The following is a 15,792-nucleotide window of genomic DNA, read 5'->3' on the forward strand; positions in this document are numbered from 1 at the left end:
TTTTGTTTTGTTTTGTTTTGTTTTAGGACTGTCTTGTTTCCATGCTATCCCTCAGCTCAGTCTAGGACACAGTGAGTGTTAATATCTCTATGGGAAATGAATTTTAATAGTTTTCCCATAGATATCCTTTTCCCCTTTTATTGCCAGTTCCTTTTAAAGAACTACTTATTATGGAAATTTTCAAAGTACACAAAAGTTGAGAGAATAGTTTGGCAAACCATGTATTCATCATCCAGTTTCAAAAATCTTGTCCATCCTTTTAAAAGCAAAACTCTTATGCAGACAAAGCCTTTGGTGGTGAGGGGCATAAAGACACCATTCTGTAGTGCCCAATTAATTCAAATCAAGTTTGAGCAGAGTTTCCTCCCCCAGAATAACATCAATAGGACTCCCAGTGAAAGGATGTCTTCCTAAGGCAATTCTGAAGACAAAAATGCAATATAAGAACACACTTCCCAATAATGTGAAGATGTATGACTCTACTAAATAAAAATGTTCCCTTAATGTACTATAAAAAAATAAAGATGTTTGGTTAGATTTATCAACCTGCTCCAGGAGCAGAATTAAGTTTCCATGGTACATTTTTTCTACTTATTTAAAAACACCTGAGTTGTTATGTAGCTAGTTGGACAACCGCTTCATTATATAAGTATAATACATGTCTGCCCTAAAGATTTATGGTTTTAAAAAAAGGCTACTGTGTTCTCAGAACTGTGGGATACATGTTAGTAGATACAATGACTCCTAAGAACTCAGATATGGATGCAATTAGCTACATGTTAAAACATTACTCAAGATTTTAATAAATTAATAGTAAGATATTTAATGTAGTAGAGGTTCTGACTATGTTCTCACAAAATGAAATTAAAGCCAACTCAAAAATTTGAAGTTTTGCAGCTTGGAAATCTAATGACAAAGCAAGCTGGGGACAGAAATCTTTTATTCTCAATGGGATGGATCACCCCAGGAGATTCATAGTTGGTGATAACGAGTGTATGTTCATATTGACATGTTATTATATCACATTCTCATTTTAGAATTGTGCAAAGTTCATGGCCTAAAGTTCTAACAAATAGTGCATGAGGAAGGGTCACCTGGATAACTCAGTGATTGGGCATCTACCATTGGCTCAGGTCATGATCCCGAGGTCCTGGAATGGAGTCCTGCATCAGGCTCCCCGCAGGGAGCCTGCTTCTCCTTCTGCCTATGTCTCTGCCTCTCTCATGAATAAATAAATAAAATCTTAAAAACGAAACAAAATAGTGCGTGAGGAAAGGTTTTTCTCATGTCTTTGCTCCTTACATAAGCTGTTCCCTGGTATTGCCTGCAGCTTCTAACCCAGGCAATTCATAGGCCAGGAGATGATTGAAAACAATCCAATACAGAGTGCTAAAACAGTGACCCATGTCTGCCAAGCTCCTGGAGGGAGTAAGACAGAGTGAGGCAGAAGGCTGGAGAAGGCTGGTGAGAAGCTACTACAATATTATGAAGGTGAAAATCAGAAGGCATGGGGTTTCATCACTTCTTTGAACCAATTATAAACTCCATTTATGATGGAACCAGGAGATTTGGAATAAGCCAACCAAGTCGACAGCAGCTTCTTCTCCCAAAGGCTTCCATAAACCTGGACTAGTGGAGTATTAATTTGTTGACTTTTTTTTTTTAATTTGTTGACTTTTTTATTTCCTCTTTTCTCTCTCAGTGTGAGCCCAAGAGAGCTGGAATATCACAGTTCCTTGGGAAAATCACTCCAAACTCATCTTAGCAGCTCTACCTCAACCAATAATCCTGTTTATCAAGATAGCAGTGCCTTCATCAACAATTAATTGATTTGCTTAAGTTGAAGTAATGAATGATCAGTCTCCCATGGCTTCTCTCCAGTTCTCAATCTCTCCTGATCAGGACTGACATATCAATGTAATGAACGGCCTCTGTTCTCTTGTCTTCCAGCCATAGAAAACACCACCACTTCCAATTAAATTCTACATGATTTATGGAAACCCACAAGCTCACTTGCCTTAATTCTTCCTTCTTCTGCTCTTGTGATCCTATTAAATTTCTTCCTTAAAATCTAGTGCTCCTTACTCTGAAATGGTGTGGGTTGTCTGCAAAAAATTTGGAAAAAAGAATGGGCTAAAGGAAATTTGAAAAATAGTAATAGCTTCCTATCACTTAATGAGCAGTACCATGTTCCCAAAAAAAGGCACTGTACACTTTAGTAAGGAGTGTATTCATTACCTTAGTAAATCCTACAAATCTCTATAATCCCCCCTTTGAAAGAGGGCAGATTGTCCCTGCTTTATGTATATGAGAAACAGAGACATGGAGGGATAGTCTTTTCTAAGGTTCCATAGTAAGTGGCAGAGCTGAAGCAAGGAGGCCTGATATGTTGTTAACATCATGTTACTCATGATTACTAATCTTGTTCCATGCTATGGTTAGGTATCCATGATCTGCATACTTGTAGAAGTCAATGAAAGTATTACTGATTCCTAAAACCATTTTTAATATTTCAAACACGGAAATAATTCATGCATTTCCCAATGAAATGATGGCATGGTCTAACAAAACATATTAATTTTCTTTGTTTGGGCTGGAATTCTTTTTTTTTTTTTTTTTTTTTAATTAACCCAGAGCAGCAGTTCTGGTTGATTAGAGTACTAGCAAGGTGAAGGAAGTCTCCTTAATGCAGTTTGACATTCAAACCAACCAACCAATCAAACAAACAAATGGAAATTTAAAATATAGGTTCATCAGATAAAAGAATGACAATAACCATGAGAATATTTGGTCTTGTAGTGAGGAGAACACTGTTTTGTAGAGACAGGGCAGGTATATGTGCAAACTCCAGACACATGCAACGTTGTAAACATAAATCAAATGCTTTGGCCTATATGCTGCCTTCCTTTGTATCTCCCGGGAATTCTGGATAAATACCAAAATGGGTGGGTTAGGTCAAGGTATCATCTGAACAGTTTTAAGTTGGCCCTGAATAAAGAGTGAGAATTGAGTCAAAACAAATTGAATATGTATTTCCATGTAGAGTAGCATAAACACAGTACAATAACAATCTCACTTGTTCATCATATTCATGTAGCAAGTATGCATTGGGTCAGGTACCAGACTAGATACCAAATGTAGAAATGAAAAAGTCAAGGACTATCTCATGGAGCCTCGCAAAGAAGGCTGAAGCATCAATAAAACAGTTTACCACGGAATGATTAAAGCTATAAGAGAAACACATACTCAGCAAGACAGTGACAAAAAAGAGGAGTTAAGTAAGGCTTTCCTGACTTACCCAAGCTGAGTAAAACATGTGAGTTCTTTCTTGAAAGATGATGGACCAGGAATTGGCCAGATAGGAAAGGAAAAAAAGAAAAGGGGGAAGCCACTCATCATCCTGAGATATCACAGTGAATATGGATAGTCAGTGAATACAACTCTGTTTTCAAATCATTGAATAAGATACTTATTTTCCAGTTTAGTCAATGGAAGATATGTGTAATTTAATGAAATTAGCTTCTTGAAGTATCTTTGCAACCCTGAGAGATTGACTTGCATAGTGTAGCTGCTCAATAATTTTTTTTTTTGACTCTTGGTTGGGCATAAGGACATCCAGAACATGTGGTACAGTGAAGAACATTGGAATCTTTTGAAATGTATTGATGCTCAAGCCTTAGAGGAGAGTGATGTCACAGAACTGATTACATTTGTAGGAAATAATGAGGTGGAGGGGGCTGTGGGTAAGCCCCAATGATAAGCATTGTTATGGTCACCAGTTGGCCCCAACAAAACAAATATTTATGTTGGGGACTATAGTTTGTTTGGTTGCAAAGGGCAAGGCACAAGAGTGAGTAATGGGGTAATGTCTTGTTAAAAAAAACTTTCAAGAATAGGAGAAAAAGACTTGAATTTCACTAGCATGGATCTATGCTGAGAGCTCTGGTAGAGCAACAGGTAATGGTTCTTGTTTTGACTTGGCAGCCATTCTGCATAAACTAATTGTTAGTTAATGATATTTTACTGCCTATGTCTCATACAAATTGGTCTTTTCAATCTCATCTTCCCAGAGTGGTTTCTTACTAAGCATAGCATTCTGCAAGACTCAAACCACAGAAGTGCTTGATGGCTTCTCTCTTGTAACATGCGCTTTTTTTGAAGTCATGTGAAGCCATGATAGAAGATAAACTTATGAGCAACTTTCACATGTACTCTGATAAAAAAAAAAAATCCCAGACATGAGTTTTCTAAATATGGGCAGGTCTTTGGGGGGGCATTAAGAAACATTGAAATGATCAGTAGCTTGGGGGAAACATCCCTTTTCCCTAGTATGGACTAGAGCATCACTGAAATGTAGCTAGGGAATATCTGTAGGTTTTACTTCATTAAAATGACTAATATATATGTGGAGATGCAGATGTTAATTACATGATCTGAGGCAGGCACATGCATCTACAATGAAGAGAGCTTCAACCACCAACATAATACCACTTTAATGTCTGAGGGATCCTGAGTTTCCATTTTCAAATCCTGTGCCTTCCTAAAATTTTCTGGAGCCCACCCTGTTACCAACTTGAAGACTAATGCTTGAATATTAACATATTTAATAGTTAAGTTTTCCTAATTGTTTGAAGACCAACTTGGGACCTCATGGTGTTCTCCTTCCCTGCTAGCCACTAACCCAAATCCCAAAGATTCTGTAAATTGCACCTCTTTCTGGAGGCCTTCCATCATGCATCCTTTGAATATCTTTGGTGCTAGAGGCTGGCTTTGAATGGGAACTGTCCTATCTCTAGTTCTGTTATGTCTGTATAACCTGTGCCTTTAGCTAGATCTCAAACCCCTGTAGGCACAGGCACATCTTTTCCATCTTATGTGTTCTCTATCCCAGACCCGAACATGGAATACGCCTTCAACAGGATCAACCTGTGGTAATCCTACCCTGTGCACAATGACATGTACAGAAAGGTTTAAAGGAAACAAGGATATATTGAACACTTACTGTATGCTAAGTCTTGGCTCAGGTTCTTTACATACATTATTAATTCTTATTTATTTAGCAACCCTGAAAGTTAGTACTCACATTTTAGAGCTGGAAAAACAGAATCAGAGAGTGTTAATAAGTAAGAACCAATATTTAAAGACAGATCAGCCTGACACCAAGGCTCTAGAGCCTTTCTTTTCAATCCTGTGCCATCTTTTATCCTGACCAGAGGCCACTCAGGCTCCTGACTTTATTTTTTTTTATTTTTATTTTTATTTTTTTTAGGCTCCTGACTTTAACTAATATACTGCAAAGAGAGTGAATATAAGGGATAGAGTGTTAAATAAGTCTATGCTTATTGCTTGACACTATTCCTCCACAACCACTGCCCATAAGATATATTGATATGAAGCCTAGGAAGTGAAGCTAGAGCAGTAACTTGTAAGACTTCCCTTAGAAGGTAGAGTCAGTCATTATTATGGGACCCATTTTAAGTGAGATACTTACATCTCACAGTTGCTTCACCCATGGACACTTCTTCCAATTAAATACAATCAATGAGAAAGAAGCAGAGGAAAGGATATGTAGCTCAGAAGGATTTGGTTTTTGTAGGTTCAGTCACTGACTCCTAGGTTTTAATTAGCTTTTTGTTACCAGGACATTCTAAAGAAATAATTTTTTATGACCCTGAGAGGTCTGGCAGTCATTGCTTTTTTTAAACACTGATTTGCATATTCAAACATTCAGTCAAACATGAATTGAGAGAGATTGGCCTTTGCCTGTGATGCTGAGCACAGACTCTGTCTCATGCCTCCCTGATTTTGCCAGTGCTGCCCTCCCTCCCATGCCATTTGCCAAGAGGAGACATCCTTTCTAACAAATGTCACTCAAACTTCACCTTCCCTGAACCCAGTCATGTTCTTGAAAACACGGGTCCCTCTACCTCTGAGATCCCAACTTTGGGATGCTTTTGGCATCTCTCTCCTGCTCTTCAATGTGTTAAAAGCATGGGTCTCCACTCAAGACATCTGATTATTTGAGGAGGCAGTACTGCATGGTGGTACTGAAGACTATCTGATTTCTGATCTAGACTCAGCTTCCACATGGATAGAAGCGATATCTCTTAGGTTGCTGGGGGAGCTAAATGAGATAGACGATCTTAGTCAAATGCTTATTAGTACATGCCTTCAACTAGCATTAGCTATCTATATTGCTGCTATGCAGCCCCCAGACTCCCTTTGACCATCTGTTGGGTGCAGAGAGCTGATGGAGACTGGTCCCTATCCACTTGTATGGCCCCTGCTCTGTATCAGGCAAGTGCCATTTGTTGTGCTTGGCATGTTTTCCCCAACTCTCTGTGGCATTCTGATCCTTGTTGTGAGGGTTGACCTAAGCTGCACCTTCTCTGGAGTCTCCTGACCCACTGAGCCCAGGGATCCTACAGACTGAATTCCGACAGTGTGCACTTATATAAGGGATGACTAATTGTCACATTCTATCTTCTCATCACTTTGTTTCTCAGTTGTCTACATCTGATGTCAGACTCATGGTGAGAACCTTGGAGGCAGGGACTGTGCCAGGATTTTCCTCTCTTCTCAGAGGTTGGATAAGGGCTGTCCCACACAATTGTAGGGCCTCAGCCATCATAGATTCTGGGACAGTCTTTCAGTTGATGTTTTTTGTTAGTGCCTTCCACCATGCTGGACACTGAAGTACATCTGTGAACAGAGGACCCAAGGCACCCCAAGCACCCCTGGGGTTCATCCTAGCCCAATTTACAATCCAATAGGCAAGTCAGCACGTGAATGAAGACAGTAGTTCAAGATAGTGTTAAATATGCAGCAGATCTCTTGCAGAATGACTGGGGGTGAAAGCCTATGGTCAGCCTCTCCTCTCATTACTCAACAATCAGATACAGTATTTCCTAAGGAGTGTTCTCTTCAATAGCCACCAGGCCAGAGGCTCAACAGGAATATGAAATACAGGAAAATGCAGGAAATGCATTTTCCTCATACAGGAAAATGCAGGGGCCTATTGTCAAAAGCAGTTGGAAAATACATCCTGTGTGTTTATTCCCTGTTGGAGCTACACAATTTATATGAGTATATTAAAGGTATTGATACTGCAGTAAAGACATTTCTATTTTGCTTAAGCTGCCATTTCCCCAAACTGTTCTGATAGAACTTTTTGTCTGTCTTTTAATATTTAGCACCCATTAGTGTTCCCTGAAACCCATGCCTATGGAACAAGCTTTGGGATATACTGATTATGTTGAAGAATATTTATTCCCAGAAAAATTCTTTTTTAAAAAATGTTTATTCATTTGTTCATGAGAGACACAGAGAGGCAGAGACATGGGCAGAGAGAGAAGCTTCAGGGAGCCCAATGTGGGACTAGATCCAGAGACTCTGGGATCACAACCTGAGCCAAAGGCAGACGCTCAACCATGGAGCCACTCAGGCATCCTCTCAGCAAAATTCTTGTTTGCATACCCCACAGAGAGGCTGGTCCCCATGTCATTGCCAAGCTATGCAATTTAGGCCAAGCAGAAGGAACTGCACTGAGTGAGCCAATACTGAGCTTATCTTCTTAATTCAGTTAGATCTCACATCCTCTAATCATTAAGCACCTACTGGGTTCTAGCAAATGTTCTGGATGCTGGGAATAGAGGAGAGAGCAGAGCACTGTTTCTCTCATCATGGAACCATCCACATGTCCTGCTGGTTGAGGACAGTCACCTCCTCCCTGGCCTTTTCTATAACTTATTCTCTGCAGAGCAGCCAAAGTGAACCTCCATAAGTTCAGGCAGATCATAGCACTGCTTCGTTCAGTTCCCCAAAGGCCTTTCACCTCATGCAGAGCCATAGCCAGTCATTTACAGTGATCTGTAACTGAGCTGTCCTCAACTCCAGCCACTGACCACACGTGGCTTCTTAAATTTAAATAATTTAAAATTAAAAATTGATAGTGCACATTGTGCTAGCCACATTTCAGCTGCTCAACAGGCACGTGTGGCTAGGCTCTACTCTAGTGGGTTGCATTGCTGCAGAACATTGCCATCCTTGCAGGAAGTACTGCTGCTCATGTACTGCCCTGTGAGATCTAGCATCTGTTGTTATTGTCTTCTACTCTCACCCTTAATTCCTTAATCCAATCCCAGTGCCCTCCGTGTGGTTCTCCCACACTCTAGACCCAGTTCTACCTGTCTTCCTGCTCCTTCCTCTATCTGGCGTGCTCTCCACACCCCCTCCCCCTACCCTCTGCCTCCACTATGGCTGCCTGGCTCATTCTCTTGCCTCTTGCAATTCTTTTCTCCTATGTTACCTTCTCAGTGATGCCCTCATGGCTGCCTTGGTTAATATCGCAATGCCCACCTCTAATCTTACCTTGCCCTATGTGCCACCTTATTTTCCTTCCCCTTAGCGTTGATCACCATCTCAGGCACATACTCTTTACATATTTGTTTCCTGTTTGCATCTTCCATGAGGGTACAGACTTTTGTTTGTTCTGGTTCCCTGCTGCATCCCAGTGCCTAGGATAATCCCTGGGACATAGCAGGTGCTTGATAAACATTGTTGGCTAAAGCAAGGAGCTCTATAAAGAAAGATGTAACAACAACCACACAATAACAACAATGTAAACAGATACAGATTTATGATGTCAGGTAGTGCTAAGTGCTATGGAGAAAAAAAAAGGAAGCCACCTTACATGGAAGGTGTTTGATCACCATTTTTAATAGCTAGGGAAACAGAGGCTCAGGAAAGTTAAATAAATTGCCCATGATCATATTCATAATGGACCAACCAGGATTTGAACCTACATCCAGTGTGGTGCTGTTAACATCTAACAACTGGTTCTCCAAAGATAAAGCTCTGGGTTGTAGTGTTTGCCTATTTCCATGGTATAAATACTCCCACTGTGGCAGATTTTAAGTGACCAACATGATATCAGCAACCTTGGAGTCGGAAAGAGATGCGGACAATCTGCTGCCTCAAGCTGTGCAAGTTCCCATGAACCACTGTATGTGACCTTGAGGTCCAAGCCCAGCCCACTGTATGATGTGGCCACTCCTGGGAAGAAGCAAGCAGACCCCTCTGAAGAATCCCCACTGTCCTAGACTACACTTTGCAATCACTGGCTCTTTCTCTTACCTCCATCTCCCAAAACCAGTTGGGTTTACATTCGACCTGTTTGAATGATGGCATTTTCCTCCTAAGAGGATCATACTTATTTGACTTGACAGAAAAGTTGCTCTCTGAGGATTCTTTTCTCCATGTTAGCCTTTGAAATGACTGCCTAGATGGCACAGGTAATCCTATTGGACCTTTGGGGCTTGGGTGGACTACTTTTTAATTGATAATTCCATATTTCTATAATAAGTGGCCTCCTTAATAATAGCCTGCCACGTCATATGTGATGATTGCTAATTTAGGTTTTCAGGCTTCCTGGATGTAATGAGCTCTAATAAGCCCAAGACTTGTCACAGACTCAGGAAAACCCATTTTCCCCTTGAAGCAATGATTTCCCTCAATCCCTGGACACAATTGGGCATACTCTTAAAAATATTAATAAGTGTGACTGGGATGTTCACCCCTTTCCAAATAAAACATAAAGTCCTGGTTTCATTAAGCCAAGCTATTAAATTAAGAAAGTGTTTTTAATTATCTGAGCATTTCAGGGAGCTCATAAAACATTTAAGGACCTCACAGGGGTGGTGCTGAAGCCCTTTCAGAGTGAATTAGAGCCTTGACTTCTGGAGCTGGATGGGAAGGGCTGGGGGTCCACAGCCACGGTCTCCATCTGGCCCAGAGCATCAACCTGCCAGAAAGGATGAAGCTGCAGGTCTTGCTGTTTCGGAGGCGGGTGTGCACTTGTGTCCAAGCTGCAGAAGAAAGCAGATCAACTTCTCATAGCAAGGAAACATTTGAACAAAAAAACCAACAAACATTTCCTAGCACTTCCTTTGTGCCTGGTTGTCCACTGGATGCTAAGGTTTCAGATGATGCTCCTTCTTTCTGAGCAATCTCTTAGATACTTAGCACTCAATTTATATTCACTCCTGCCATCCTGATAAAAGTCATGTGGGTTTCCTCTTATTACCCCCATTTGATAGGAGAGGAAACTGAGAATTGAAATTACCCCTGATAGGGATCTAGTGAAGCCAGACCCCAGAAGAGCACTGGTCCCATCTGACTCCAGGCCCACATAGTTCACACTGATAGGCAAGCTATAATCACACTCTACTGCCACAAAATAAGAACTACCATCATTGTCATGATGGGATAACTGCTACCATTTTTCTGCCAGGCACAATGCTATGCCTTCCACATAGCTTTTTTATTTAATCCTAACGATCTTATGAAATTATTAGTCCCTACATTACAAATGAAGAAACTGAGTCATGAAGAGAGGTCAAGGAAGTTCTGTGAGGTGACACAACCAGTGCTGGAGGTGGGGTTTGTGCTAAGACAATTGATCCTTGGTCTCTGCTCTTATTCACTGTGACCTTCTAAACCTTCATGCAAGCTTATCTGGTCAGCTACCCATGCTGGTATTTTGCTAAGCACATGAGATATAAGTTGTACCTGAGCACACACGGGATGGGAAAGGTATTTTTTTATGACCCTGAGCTATATATGTACTTTCCAGCTGCCTCTTTTCCCTCCTTAGTTCTTTGGTCACTCCAGCTAATTCATCTGCCCCCAAATTAATTGGATGAAAGACCTAATTAATGATAATGGATCCTTTATTGATAAAAGTAGACCAATAATGTTTTGTTTTGTTTTTAAGTATCATAGTTACCTAACTGGTATTATATACAGATTGCTGAGAAATTGATGTCCTAGGCCACCAGGTACCTGGGTCCAGCTATCCTGAGTCCAGTTGCCTCAGGCTATGAGCAGCTTCATTTGTATACCCTGGTGTCCTGCTCAGATACCACATGTGCAAAGGTCACACTGGTTAATTGTTCAGTCCTTATGGCATTAAAAAAAAAATAACTAGTAGAATCCATTTTTTGCCTCCCAGAGTGACAAAAAAAAAAAAAAAAAAAAGCAATCTTCTAGCAAGGTTGTAGAAAACAGGCTCTTATGAGTGAGAATGTCATTTAAAACTCCCATGGAGGGCAATTTAGCAACATTTATCTAAATTGTGAGTGCGTAATCTTTTAGACTCAGCTATTCCTCTTCGTTTTTAAATTTTAGCTAAACTTCCTCTCAGTGCTATATGTACATTATTATTTGCTGCAATATTGTGTAAAGTAGAAAAAGAAATGGCATATGCACTGTGAATGTAGGCATGGTTTACATCAATTATGGAATGGCTATAGAGGGGAATACTATGCAGCTATAAAAATGAGGCATGAGTTTGTGTATTGAGATGGAATTATCTATAAGGTAAATTGTTTAGTAAAAAGAGGAAGTGAGGCAGATCTGCATATAAATTGTGCTCCCTTTGTGTAAAACCGGAAAGAAGATCATATATGCCTAGACATGGTTGGATATGCTTTAAAAAATCTCTTAAAGCATATAGAGGTGGGGATTGAGTATAGAAGGAACTGTGTGGACAGGGACAGGCAAGGGCAGAGAATTTATTCTGAATAAACCTTTCTTCTTTTGTTTACAAATCAAATGTATTACCTATGCAAACATTGTGGCAGGAGTGTGGACATTGGTATTCCAGATTGAAGGGGTGACACATGCAAACAGGAGCCTGGTGTGTTCAGGGAACTGAGAGAGGGCCAATGGCCAGAGCAGAGAGGAGAGAAGGGTCGGAGCATGGCTTTTGGGGCTTTTTGAAGACTTTTGGGTTGTTATCCTCAGAGGGATTCGGAGTAGGCAGGGGCTGTCTTGATCAGACCTGCGTCTCAGAAGGATCACTCTGGCCACATGGCAGGTTGGTTAAAGAGAGATCCAGGAGGTGCTGCTGCCTTTGCCCAGATGAGAGCCCAGCCAGCGACTGTTGCAGAGTAGGGGGTGGCTGAGGCAAAGAAACGTAGGATGTTTTGGCAACATTGTTAAGAGGTGAACTGATGTACCCAGGAGGGATGGAGCATGAAGATGGGGGAAATAGGGTGGGTGAAGAGTCTGTCCAGGAACTGACTTGTGCAACAGGCAAGTGGAGCCAGTTCCCGAGAGAGGCCGGGGACAGGTGCACGGCAGGGAAGACTTGGGCGTAGCCTTACACACACGGAGTCCAGGTCCCTTTGATACGTTACAGAGGAGACAGCAAGAACGTAGTTGGAGGTAGAATTCTGGAATTTGGAGAAGTCTGACCACAGCTGGGAGCTGTATATGCAGATGGAAATTGAGGGTGTACCTAGGGATGAAATTTCCTGGGACAGAAGTAGTAATTATGCTTTCCTCCCAGAGATGTGAGCAGAGCCCCGTCATTTATTTGCAAGCACCGTCCACATAATGGGTGCTTGTTGGATGTCTGTGTAACCAGTCACAGAGGAGCAGTCAGCAGCAATTATGGGGGTTACCTGCTCGCTCTCCATCTCTTTTCTTCCCACTTCACCCCCTCTCTACTGAGCAGCCCCTCCTGTGCCCCGTTGAGTCTGTCTTCAGACCACCCACACAGCCCCTCACCCAGGGTGTTATGCCTACAGCTTAGAGGTGAGCTGGTGATAATGCCCTCCTTCCGAGCACCTCCCAGCCCAGTGAGCAGCAGCGGTCTCCGGGAATAATTGATATTACAGAAAACACAGGGCCGAATGCCAGCTTCACATTCTCCAAACATTTAACGATTCAACCTTTTCAGTTTCATCAAAGCCAAGCTTGGAAACTCCCTGATGGCCCACTGTGAACAACTAGCAGGGTGCCTGCTTTTGCCCTGCTGCTCCCCACGTTTTCCAGGGCATAGATGGCTGCATGACAGCAACCAGTTGGCCCCTTTGGAGCCTCAGGTTTGGCAAGCTGGGTGACCCCTCACTCTTTCAGGGCATCAGCCAGCTACATTGGCTCAAATATCCAGAGGTTGGCACGAGCCACCTTTTAAAATGTGTTTGTTTAAGCTGTCAAGACAGGAAACAGCTGTTTGTGACAGGGAAAAGGAAGCACAGGATAGGCCAGCTTGTGTGGTAGAAGCAAGGGGGTCCTATTTTGGGATTGCCAAGGCCACTAAGAAATGAGAATGGAAGAAGGAGGGGTAAGAGAGCAGGGGAATGGGGAATGGGACAGAATGGGAAATCCAGAGACAATAAAAGACAGCACTGCAAAGATAGAGACACACAGAAAGAGGCAAGAGAAAGTCAGAAATCAGAGCTGTGCACAAGCACTCAAAGAGGCACCAGGACAGAAGTGGCAGGGGTGACCTGGGTCCAAATTCATCAAAAGACACTAGGCTTCATGTTTGTTCAATTACTGACCACAGTGAGCCTCGAAAGCGGAGCCCCCTGGTATGTTGTTGCTATTTCTTGTAGTAACAATAAAGATAGTCATCGTTGTGGTGGAACTAGGATGCACTTTTATAGGGAGCTTTGCAGATTCCTGGCTCAACTATCCAAGGTAGACTTTATAATCTCTGCTAATAGTTTAATAGCTGAGAAAACCAATGTTCTGAGTAGTCAAATCACTTTTAAAAACTCACCTACTTGGTCAGGAACAGAAGTCTTGGGTTTATTCACTATCTATCTCTAGGTATTTCTGTTCCACCTGTCTTTCATTCCTACTCATTCCGTAAGATGAATGTATTTATTTGAAGGCAAAATTGCAGGAGTATCATGATTTTTTTAAAAAAACAAATCTTCAATTTGCAGACATTTCCTCTTTCCTCCTGGGTATAGGGACTGAATCCTTGGGAACATAGGTGAGGAGAAAGAAGTGAGGCAGAAAGGAAGAGAAGAAATAAGAGACCTTTGGCAGTAGCTTTTCGAGTATCTGCACAGTGTTCCAATCCTCACCATATGACAGAAGGTGAGATCGGGAGTGTACACCTGACCTGTAGTAGGACCACCAGGTTTTCTCTCAAGGGATATTTAAAAATTTGAAACCAGAGACACTGAGCCTGGGCTCTGGGAGCCGAAGTGCCCACAGCATCCCTCTGGGGCTGCTGGCCTCAGATGTGCTGTGGTGTCCACCATTCTCAAGGCCTGCCTGTCCACCTCCCCCTTGAATCCTGTGAGAGATTCCCCCACTTGCTTCAGTCATAAGGCTTTTTAATTCACCCAGAACCCTACTTGGAAAACCATTTCTCTCCCATTCCATGTCATTCAGGAAGGGCTGACCTTGTCCCTTAGCCTTATGACCAGGTGTGGCTAGAGTGCAGCACCTTTCTGCTCATCAGGATTGGTTCAGCGATGGCGAGGCCAAATCGGACCAATCAGAGGCTTTCTTTGGCCTTGCTGGGAAAATTGTTCATTCTTAGGGCCTCCAGGTTATATGGGAATGAGATGAGTCATTGCTACCTGTGGACCTCTTCCCCAGATGCTTGAAGAGGACATGTCCTAATGGTGAAACTGGAAATAACAGCATTAGAGCCTCAGCATCAATGTGTCTCAACATCCATGAAAGCTGTCTCAGTCAAGGGAGCCAACGTAGGCTTATGTTTGGCTTATGTTGGTTTGAATTTGGTTTCTGCCCTTGACAATTAGAGGGTTCTGATAAATGCATCTTTCATTAATTCTTCCTTTCAATTATAGGTACTTTTGTTTTCTGCTCCTCCTACCCACACAAGCTTTAATTTACTGTTATTCTCTGTTGACGATGAGAAACAAGACTGCTCCTAAAAATGTCCTGCTGTTAGTAGTCTCTGGGGATCATTTCTTGACCCAAAGCAGCTTTCAAGTAATTATCCAGGTGCCACCAAAATGTGAGCTTACTTAAAGGCAGGGTCGGTCTGTTTCTATAGATTTTTTTTTTCCTTTGCCCAAACCAAACCTAAAGCACACTCAGCATGAGCAAGGAATTCAAATGCAAAGAGGGTTCTTGTGTGAGAGGAATTAGATGATCTCTGAATGGAAGTTCTTCTGCTTGTGGCTTGTAGCAGTTAGCTATTGCTGCATAACAAACAACCACAAGCCTACTAATTCAATGCAGTGAGCATTTATTTAGCTCTGAATTTGCAGTTGCTTGTGGGGTTCTACTGGCTTGAGCTGGGCTTGGTAGAACTCACCCATTTCTGAGGTCAGGTGTGAGTTGGATAGGCAGCTTTGCTGAACTTGTTAGGGTTTTCCTTCATGTTCTGGTTTCTGCTTCCCTGTATCTTCTTACCTCTCAACAAGCAAGTCCAGACTCATTCCCATGCTGAAGACACAGAAATGAGAGAGAAAGAGTAAATGGAAAGAACTCTTTAAGCTTCTGCTTATATTGAGTTTTTTTTCTGTCACATCTGCTGAAGTAAGTTAGGTGGCCAAGCCCAGAGTCACTGTGGATAGGTGTCACTGAAGGGCATAGATACCTGAGAATCTTCTGTTGTCTTTAGTGAATATCCAGAAAGTCTTAGAAGAAAATTATCTCCTCTTTGGGCTAGCAGATGGTAATTGCTGATGTGAGATACTGAGAATTGAGAACTTTACATAGAGGTGGGTGGGGGAGGGGACCCTTCAGGAAAGAATTTAGAACTGTATGTACTGCTATTCTTCTGTTCAAAGTATTTCACACAGAGACCTGTTTTTTTTTTTTTTTTTTTCTTTCCCCAATGTTTCACAACTGCCTCTAATCCTTCTTTTCAGGCCAAGGCCCCTTTTTTTTGGCTTTTCAGAAAAGAGGGTCCTCAAAGAACTTACAGTCTAGAATGAGAGGCAGACACAGAAACAGAAAATTTCAAGATCAAAGAATAAGGACTGAGGCAGAAATAAGCACCGTATG

At 41.9% G+C, this 15,792-nt stretch overlaps 2 long non-coding RNA genes across 8 annotated transcripts in view; one reads left to right on the top strand and one right to left on the bottom strand.

Moving 5' to 3' along the window:
* LOC102156069 overlaps window positions 1-15,792 on the top strand; it is an 801,934-nt gene that overhangs the window by 250,193 nt on the left and 535,949 nt on the right. The window lies entirely within an intron of this gene.
* On the bottom strand, window positions 9,623-15,520 carry LOC102156020. The gene is made up of 3 exons (XR_005360045.1): window positions 15,383-15,520; window positions 15,098-15,228; window positions 9,623-9,866 (listed from the first exon to the last, which is right to left on the bottom strand). It is a non-coding gene; the product is annotated as an uncharacterized LOC102156020 (long non-coding RNA).

Source organism: Canis lupus, chromosome 5, assembly GCF_011100685.1.
Source record: "Canis lupus familiaris isolate Mischka breed German Shepherd chromosome 5, alternate assembly UU_Cfam_GSD_1.0, whole genome shotgun sequence".
In the NCBI taxonomy this organism is placed as follows: Eukaryota; Metazoa; Chordata; class Mammalia; order Carnivora; family Canidae; genus Canis; species Canis lupus.